Below are 10,589 nucleotides of genomic sequence, written 5' to 3' on the forward strand. Positions count from 1 at the left end.
CCCGCCTCACTCCCCCTCCGGCAGCCGAGAATATCAGCCGCAGCTGCCCCGGCACTGTCGCATGCAATATGCGACAATACCGGCGTGTCCTCGGCTCTTCTTGCCACCGTGTAGCAGTGGTGGCAAGGTAATACAAGGGGTTAATGATGGTGGGGGACCACCGCCATTAACCCCAGGCTTGATCATGGCAGCGTCTATGTGACAGCTGACATGATCAACCCGTAAGTAAAGTGAAAAAAAACACACACACAGAAAAATCCTTTATTTTAAATAAAACAAACAAGCCTCGTTCACCATTTTATTAACCCCTCCCGCACCAAAGCTCCGGCGTAATCCAGGTCCGACGTCCAGCGCTGCTTCCATCCAGCCGCGACTGTCAGACACAGGCTGAATGAATGCAGCAGAGGTAATTACCGGTCATTTCCCACGGCCGGTAATGTGAACTCACTGCCGACCGTGGGAAATGCAGCGATCTGTCATCTATCTCTCTATCTATCTATCCCTCTGTCTGTCTATCTATCCCTCTATCTATTCTTCTGTCTATCTACTCTCAGAATTAAATGACTTTTTTTTTTTTTTTTTTTTTTTCTTCAATGTGCTTTATTGCATTGAATGCAATAAAGCACATCCCAACCCGCACGCGGCAAAACCGCGGCAATACCGCGAATAATACCGCGGTAAAACCGCAGCAAACCGCATGCGGTTTTCGGGTGCGGTTTCCCGCGGTTTTTTACCGCGGGTGCGGTAATCTTTGAGGGCATGCGGAATTTTCTCAAGAAAATTCCACTTCCCAGTGCGCACAGAGCCTTAATCAAGCAGCAAGCATACACACTTTCAGAGCTCACTATATGAAGATGCTGATTGCAGAAATCTGTAATCCTTTCACCATTGTAGTATACATAGAAACACGAGCTATACAGAAGCATTACATCACATGGAAGAGAACGGATCATCACCATTGTTCCCAGCTAACAGCAATTCCTTACATTGTGTTTTCCACACACATTCCCATCCCCCTGCAGAGGATGAATAATGCCTGCTGTGCGGCTGAGGTTTCCCTGCCATTTGGAAAGAGAAGGAGTCGCTGGTGTTTTCCTTTGGGGGTTTACCCAAGCACAGGGTGCTGGGCTTAGATAAATCAGGCTGCTAGTCACATACCTCTGGGCTGTAAGCCCTAGTCAGGAGCTGTACAACATGTAATACACACATGTAAGGATACAGAAACAAGCCGGGCATTTCCAGCCTGAGGCTTATTCATTTAGGGCAATCTAATCGGACATTTTAATTACGGTTTTGATCATTCTTTATTTTGCATTAATGAACGCGCTTAAGGGCTAAAGTCTTAAAACCTCTTAGAAAGCTACGTATTTAGGGTACTTGTTATATAATGGGGAATTGCTGCTAATATACAACCAACATGTTCCTTTACAAACAGGATTGATTCAGTTAGTAGGAAAAGGAATGGTCTAATCTGGTGATGAGCAGGCCAGCTATGGAGTGTGACCTCCCCTCGTCTGCCTTCCCATTATCTGATGGAATCCCACAGGTGTGTGCCCACATGGCGACTGCAGTGTTCATTCAATGTACTTGTCAGGAGGATTTCCTGACGTGTACCCCCAATGTATGCCACTGTATAGGCTTAAGTCGCTCATAGGCAACGTAGTATTCCAGGTGCCAATCTCGTGAAGTCCAAAAGAAGAGCGTTTTCTGGCCACTGTCAAGTCCATAGGAGCCTACGGATACATTTGGCAAAAATTCCCAGTAGGAGAGTGAATTGGGAACTATTATTAGGAAACCACTTTATGTAATAGAATTTTTCACACTTGGGCAGTTCCCAATTTACTGAATGTGGGGCCGCTGCACTCAGAAAATCCAGGGTGCCTACTACTCTGCAGTAGCCCAGCTCAGTACAATGGATGGCTATGTGGTTCTCTGCACAGAATCGGAGCAGGTTTACCCTGTGGGTTCGGTGATGCTCCTACACTGGGCCTGCAATCAGAAATTGAGACTGATTGGAAATATTGGACTGCAGCAAAAATAGCTCAAACTATACAGCTTTCTACTCCAATCAGAGGCAGATCTGTAGAAACATAGCCAAAGTCATCACCATAGCTTGTGAAGGAATATTCCCACCTGAACATTGACACTACAACCTCATAAAGGAACAATCATGGAGGTATGGGAATCACTGGATCAATACACATGTGAAAGAGATACGAATAGAGAAAAAACGCTTACAAAATAGCTTCATTTACTCAGTATTGAGTATGAGCGCCACACACAGAAAAACACGCACTTGCTCACCTTGGCTGCTCTCCATGAAATGGAATGCTCTGCCCACACATCAAGATCTGCTGCTGGCAGCTCCTTTTGTAATTGCTGACCAATGATGTTCCGGATATGCTTGATGGCAGGCAAGTCCGGACATGCTGAAGGCCATGGTTACATGTTTAGAACATGACTGCTGCTCGCAGTAGCACAAGCAACATACCGCCTGCTATTTGTCATGCTGCAAACAGCTCCTGAGACACTAGAGAAGTGGCTGTACCACTGGTTCCATGATTGAACCATTTTCTATTGGAAGGGAAATTGGACATCACATGACAAGCCTAAGGCGTCAAACAGCGTCTACATAAACCATCAGAAGGCGTTTGGAAGACATTGGGATACAAGCTCACATCACCACTATCAAAGGCCATCATGGTGCAGAGCAAGGTGGCCATGGAGGTCTGTCCTCTTCAGTGATGAGTCACACCTAGCTTGGATCTAACGATAGTGACAGTGGTCTGGAGACAACGTGGACTATGTCCTTCTTGAAGGAACATCACTCAGGTCCCCCCCCAGACATTAGGCTATGCGCCCACGTTGCGTTCTGTCTCTGCAGAAATTTCTGCAGCGATTTGAACAGCACACGTGCGCTTCAAATCGCTGCAGAAACAGTGCGTACTGAAAAGCCGATTTCATGCGCTCTGGATGCAGCCCCTCCCATAGACAGAGCGGGGGCTGCATGCAAAGTGCACAAAAGAAGTGACATGTCACTTCTTAGAACGCAGCCCTTCGGCAGTAGCCAAAATGCTGTGTTCTAATACGCCACGTGGGCATGGATTAGGCACAATCTTCATAGATTATGCAGGGGACGCAGGACGCATGCAGTTACGCTGCGGTGCAGAACGCAGCATAACTGCATGCAATTATGCAACGTGGGCACATAGCCTAATGGTGTGGGATGGCATAATATACAGTAGCCGGACTCCTCTAGTCTTAACGTCAGATACACTAGCTTCTAGGCATTACATTGATCGAGTCGTGTAACCAGTGATACGGCCATTTCTCTAGTGACCCAGAACAATTTGTTCCCAATTAGAAAGGGACCTGCCGGATCTTGATTATTTGTGTGCACTCAATGTAGAAGAACACTCTTTGGACAGTATGTACCTCTAAGGGGAGTGAGCACTGGCAGCTGTGCGCTTATATACATACTACACACCCTCATACCTGCTGCCAGGGGTGAGCACTCAGCCATTACTTATAGCTCTATATGACAAGTATACAGACGGAGGGTGCCACCCGCACACAGGCATATTATACACTATGCTCCCCATCTATGGTACATACACTACTCACATATCAGGGTTGGTGTCTCCCCTCTTACAGACATGGCATACACTTCATGTACACAGTACTCATCAGGAGCCTCTGCCCCTTCTCTCACATATACATGGTATAAGCACTACTCACACGGCAGCAGTGGTCACTCTCTCATACATAAGTGTTGTATCATACCCATACACCATATAGACACACACACTTCACATCCCCCTCTCTCACAGACATGGCATATACTGTCTACAGTTATGGCTGAAAGTGTTGGCACCCTTGAAATTGTTCTAGAAAATGAAGTATTTCTCCCAGACAATTATTGCAATTAGGCTAAGTTCACATTTCCGCTAAAATCTATCAGTCACAATCCGCTGCTCTTGTAAACAGCGGAATCCGTTTAGCGGATTCCGCTGCTCCCATAGACTTGTATGAGCAGCGGATTGTGACTGATGATGCTGCGTTGCACCCTCCGCCCGACTGATCAGTCGTGGAATGACTGACCGCCGGGCGGGAGGAACGCAGCATGTAACGTTTTTTGAGCAGCGAGATCCGTCGGATTTCGCTGCGCATGCTCTCTGGCTCCCTGCACACGTCACCAGCTTTGGTTGGTTACCCGATATTTACCCTGGTTACGGTGCAAGGAGCCAGCGCTAAGCGGTGTAGGCCCGTAACCAAGGTAAATATCGGGTAACCAAGGTAAACATCGGGTGCTTTGCTGTTACCCGATATTTAGGCTGGTTACGTGTGCAGGGAGGCCGACACCTCCCCGCTCAGCCCCGCCCCCTCCCGCACTCCGCACATGTATGTACACACACACACACACACACCTGTCCCCAGCCATGCAGACAAGCACTGACACCCTCGTCTGGCCCCGCCCCCTGCTCGGCTCCGCCCCCTCCCGCACTTTGCATGTGCACACACACACATACATACATACATACATACATGCACATACACACACTCACTCACAGATACACTCACCTGTCCCCAGCCATGCAGACCGCAGCACTTCTACTGACATCCTCAGCGCCTGGCCCCGCCCCCCGCTCGGCTCTGCCCCCTCCCGCACTTTGCATGTGCACACACTACATACATACATACATACATGCACATACACACACTCACTCACTCACAGATACACTCACCTGTCCCCAGCCATGCAGACCGCAGCACTTCCACTGACATCCTCAGCGCCTGGCCCCGCCCCCCGCTCGGCTCCGCCCCCTCCCGCACTTTGCATGTGCACACACTACATACATACATACATACATGCACATACACACACTCACAGATACACTCACCTGTCCCCAGCCATGCAGACCGCAGCACTTCTACTGACATCCTCAGCGCCTGGCCCCGCCCCCCGCTCGGCTCCGCCCCCTCCCGCACTTTGCATGTGCACACACATACATACATACATACATACATGCACATACACACACTCACTCACTGATACACTCACCTGTCCCCAGCCATGCAGACCGCAGCACTTCCACTGACATCCTCAGCGCCTGGCCCCGCCCCCCACTCGGCTCCGCCCCCTCCCGCACTTTGCATGTGCACACACACACATACATACATACATACATACATACATGCACACACTCACTCACAGATACACTCACCTGTCCCCAGCCATGCAGACCGCAGCACTTCCACTGACATCCTCAGCGCCTGGCCCCGCCCCCCGCTCGGCTCTGCCCCCGAACTCCGCCCCCCGCACACAACGGAATCCGACAAAGAATTCTGTTCTTTGTCATCCGTTGTACAGCGTTGAACAGCGCATCAGTCACATGCGTCAAGCGACGCATGTGACTGATACAAATCAACGGAAATGTGAACTTAGCCTTACACGTGTTTTGTTAAAAAAAAATTGTTTAAAAGAAGTGAGTCCCCAGTGGTTGATATTTTTTAATGACCAACTGAAAAGATGGTAATAGCAGCAACATGGTTTGTTATACACTTATACACGTTTGTTGTGTATCGGAAAAAACACAAACTTGTAACCTTGAGATTGTTGTTATTTTTCAACAATTTCAGCTCTCAAGTCCTCAAGACAGTTCTCTTGCTTTTCTCTATGCTTAGTGTTTCAGACACAGGCACAATGCAAAGATTAAGTCAACTTCTCCCTTTTTATCTAGTTTCAGGTGTGATTTTCATATTGCCCAAACCTGTTACTTGCTACAGGTGACTTAACGACCATCAAATATTTGAAACAGTTATTAACCCACAATATTGGAAAGGTGCCAACAATTTTGTCCAGCCCAATTTTGGGGTTGTGTGAAATTATGTCCAATTTGCCTTTTTTTCACCTCCGTTTTTTGTGTTGTTCCAATACACAAAGAAAATAAACATGTGTATGACAAAACATTTAATTGCAATCATTTTCTATGAGAAATACTTAATTTTCTGTAATTTCAACTTTGCCAACAATTTTAGTCATGAAGTATGTACATGGTATATACACCACTCACATCAGTGGTGGTCTCTCCACCTCTCTCAGAAATAGTATATACAGAACTAGCTATACACAATGCACATACACTACTCACATACATAACTCAACACAGCCATTAATGTCAAAATCAATGACAACAAAAGTGAGTACACTCCTAATTATAAATGGAAAACTGCGCTCAAAGTGTCAAATATTTTTGTGACAATAATTTCGAGCAGTCTTACATCTCTTGGGCATGGAGCTCACTAAACTTCACAGGAGCCACTGGAATCCTCTCATCCTCCATGATGACATCCCGCAACTGGTGGATGTTCGAGACCTTGCACTCCTCAACCTTCCCTTTAAGGGTGCTTTCACACATCCGGATTTTTGCTCTGCGGCACAATACGGCGTTCTGCAGAAAAACCGCAACCGGCTTTTATAACGCCGGTTGCGGTTTTTTTTTGCATAGACTTACATTAGTGCCGTATTGTGCCGCAGGGGCTTGCGTTCGGTCCGGTTTTGGCTGCATGCGGCAGATTTAGCCGATGCGGCGGCCGGATCGAACATCCCCTGCAACGTTTTTTGCTCCGGCAAAAAACACCGCATTGCGCCGCATCCGGCCGCTGCGGCGCATTTTTCAATGCATACCTATGGAGGCCGGATGCGGCGCGATGCGGAAAAAACCGCATCCGGTCGCCGCATGCGGTTTTTTCCACTGCGCATGCTCAGTAGCGTGCCGCAACCGGAAAAAACCGGACGGGCCGCATGTAAAAACTTATGCAAAGGATGCGGTGTTTTCGCCGCATCCGTTGCATAGTTTGCACAGCCGGATTGAGCCGCAGGGCTCAAACCGGATGTGTGAAAGTAGCCTAAGGATGCCCCACAGATGCTCAATAAGGTTTAGGTCTGGAAACATGCTTGGCCAGTCCTGCACCTTTACCTTCAGTTTCTTTAACAAGACAGTGGGCATTATGTTTGAATACTGCCCTGCGTCCCAGTTTCCAAAGGGAAGAGATCATATTCTGCTTCAGTATGACACAGGACATGTTATTATTCATGGTTCCCTCAATTAACTAAAGCCACTACAGCCGTCAGCACTCACGAGCCCCAAACCATGACACTCCCACCACCATGTTTAACTGTATGCTGTATTACTCACATGAATGCTGCTACACAAGCTTGCAACCATCTGAACCAATACGTTTCTTGGTCTCATCACTAATGTATGTTCTTAGTCTGCTTATCTTCAGCAAACTATTAGCAGGCTTTCTTGTGCTTAATTTTTAGAAGAGGCTTCCTTCTCGGACGTCAGCCATGCAGACCAGTTTTATGCAGTGTGCGGCGTATAGTATGAGCACTGACAGGCTGACACCACCACCACCACCTCTGTAACCTCTGCAGCAATTCTGGCAGAACTAATACACCTATTTTGAAAAGGCAACCATTGGATGCTGAGCATATGCACTCAACTTTTTTGGTCGACCATGATGAGGCCTGTTCTGAGTTGAACCTGTCTTGTTAAACCACTGTATGGTCTTGGCCACTGTGCTGCAGCTATTTCATGTCCTTAGACAATTCTTTGCCATGAAGTGCCATGTTGATCTTCCAATGACCAGTATGAGAGTATGCATGAGCGATAACACCAAATCACCTGCTCCCCATATTCACTTAGGGGTGTACTCACTTTTGATGGCATGGCTTTAGACATTAGTGACTGTTGAGATATTTAGAGGTGACACTAAATTTACACTGTTACATATGCTGTAAACTAACTACATTGCATCACAGTATCATATCTTCATTGTTGTCCCATAAAAAAATAAAATATTTACAAAAATGTGAGGGGTGTACACACTTGTCATGTGAGTAGTGTATATACAGTACATCACATCAGTGGTCTCTCCTCCCTCACAGATGTGGCATATACTAGCTATATACATATACACAATATATAAACACACACACAGAATATATACACTACTCACATGGCAGCAGTGGACTCTCCTCCCTCACAGATGTGGTATATACCATCTATATACACATACACAGTATATACACTACTCACACGGCAGCAGTGGTCTTTTCTCCCTCACAGATGTGATACATGCCATCGATATATATATATACACACACACACACAGTATATACACTACTCACAGCAGCAGTGGTATATACACTATCTACACATACGGTATATATACTACTCACACATACACGGTATATATATACTACTCACACATACACAGTATATACACGGTATATACACGGAATATAAACTACTAACACAGCAGCAGTCGTCTCTCCACCATCATAGATGTGGTATATACTAATATATACATACACAGTATAAACACTACTTGCACGGCAGCAGTGCTATACACTACCTATATACACAGTATATGCACTACTCATGGCAGAGGTGGTCTCTCCTCCCTCACAGAGGTGGTGTATACTATCTATATACACAGTATATGCACTACTCACGGCAGAGGTGGTCTCTCACCTCTCAGACGTACGTGGTATATACACATACACAGTATATATCCATGATATATCCACTACTCACACGGCAGCAGTGGTCTCTACCCCATCACAGACATAGTGTATACTATCTATATACACTACTCACACAGAAGCGGTGGTCTCTACCCCATCACAGACGTTGTGTATACTATCTATACACAGTATATACATTACTCACACGGCAGCGTTGGTCTCTCACAGAGGTGGTATATACGACCTATACACACATACACAGTATATACATACACTACTCACACAGAAGCGGTGGTCTCTCCTCCCTCACAGACATGGTATACACTAGCTACATACACAGTATATACATGGTATATACACTACTCACACAGAAGCGGTGGTCTCTCCTCCCTCACAGACATGGTATACACTAGCTACATACGCAGTATATACATGGTATATACACTACTCACACAGAAGCGGTGGTCTCTCCCCCTCACAGAGGTGGTATACACTACCTATATACATATACACTACTCACACGGCAGCGGTGGTCTCTCAGACGTGGTCTCCCCTGCAGGCCGGATGCCGCCGTATTTCGTGGGGGTCTTCCTGTCTCACAGCCCGGGGCCGCTCCTTCTCGGTATTCTCTATGGGTGCAGTGGTTGTGGAGTCATGACCCCAGTACATCACCGGGTTCTGCACACAACATGGCTCCCGTGCCCAGGGGTGCTTTCTCACAGGTGCGAGGTAAAGGCTCGCCTTCCAACTACTGCAATAGTTCTGCTATATGGCCGTGACAGAAGCTCCTCCGGTTCCCCGGCCGACGAGACTGACGTATCCGGCGGATTACACTACCCGGACAAGATCCTGCTTGATCTCGCTTCTTTTTTTTTTTTTTCTTGAACGCAGCACTAGCAACTCCGCCCCCGGCCTGGTAACACTGAGGAGGAGGCGATGATAATAGCGTGCTAGCGCCCTCTGGTGTATACAGCCTGGTAACACTGAGGAGGAGGCGATGATAATAGCGTGCTAGCGCCCTCTGGTGTATACAGCCTGGTAACACAGTGAGGAGGAGGCGATGATAATAGCGTGCTAGCGCCCTCTGGTGTATACAGCCTGGTAACACAGTGAGGAGGAGGCGATGATAATAGCGTGCTAGCGCCCTCTGGTGTATACAGTCTGGTAACACAGTGAGGAGGAGGCGATGATAATAGCGTGCTAGCGCCCTCTGGTGTATACAGCCTGGTAACACTGTGAGGAGGAGGCGATGATAATAGCGTGCTAGCGCCCTCTGGTGTATACAGTCTGGTAACACAGTGAGGAGGAGGCGATGATAATAGCGTGCTAGCGCCCTCTGGTGTATACAGCCTGGTAACACAGTGAGGAGGAGGCGATGATAATAGCGTGCTAGCGCCCTCTGGTGTATGCAGCCTGGTAACACAGTGAGGAGGAGGCGATGATAATAGCGTGCTAGCGCCCTCTGGTGTATACAGCCTGGTAACACTGAGGAGGAGGCGATGATAATAGCGTGCTAGTGCCCTCTGGTGTATACAGCCTGGTAACACTGAGGAGGAGGCGATGATAATAGCGTGCTAGCGCCCTCTGGTGTATACAGCCTGGTAACACAGTGAGGAGGAGGCGATGATAATAGCGTGCTAGCGCCCTCTGGTGTATACAGCCTGGTAACACTGTGAGGAGGAGGCGATGATAATAGCGTGCTAGCGCCCTCTGGTGTATACAGCCTGGTAACACAGTGAGGAGGAGGCGATGATAATAGCGTGCTAGCGCCCTCTGGTGTATACAGCCTGGTAACACTGTGAGGAGGAGGCGATGATAATAGCGTGCTAGCGCCCTCTGGTGTATACAGCCTGGTAACACAGTGAGGAGGAGGCGATAATAGCGTGCTAGCGCCCTCTGGTGTCTACAGCCTGGTAACACTGTGAGGAGGAGGCGATGATAATAGCGTGCTAGCGCCCTCTGGTGTATACAGCCTGGTAACACTGTGAGGAGGAGGCGATGATAATAGCGTGCTAGCGCCCTCTGGTGTATACAGCCTGGTAACACAGTGAGG

General features: G+C 47.8%; 1 protein-coding gene across 1 annotated transcript in view; it reads right to left on the reverse strand.

Annotated features, from left to right (window-relative positions):
• The window catches only part of CDK17 (cyclin dependent kinase 17), a 216,131-nt gene extending 206,723 nt beyond the window's left edge, over positions 1-9,408 (reverse strand). Inside the window, exon 1 of the mRNA XM_075344742.1 lies at positions 9,057-9,408. The gene's annotated coding sequence lies outside the window, so the exon portion shown is untranslated. The remainder of the gene's footprint in view (positions 1-9,056) is intronic.
• Between the last annotated feature and the right edge of the window lie 1,181 nt (positions 9,409-10,589).

The sequence above is a fragment of the Anomaloglossus baeobatrachus genome, chromosome 4 (genome assembly GCF_048569485.1).
Source record: "Anomaloglossus baeobatrachus isolate aAnoBae1 chromosome 4, aAnoBae1.hap1, whole genome shotgun sequence".
Classification (NCBI taxonomy): domain Eukaryota; kingdom Metazoa; phylum Chordata; class Amphibia; order Anura; family Aromobatidae; genus Anomaloglossus; species Anomaloglossus baeobatrachus.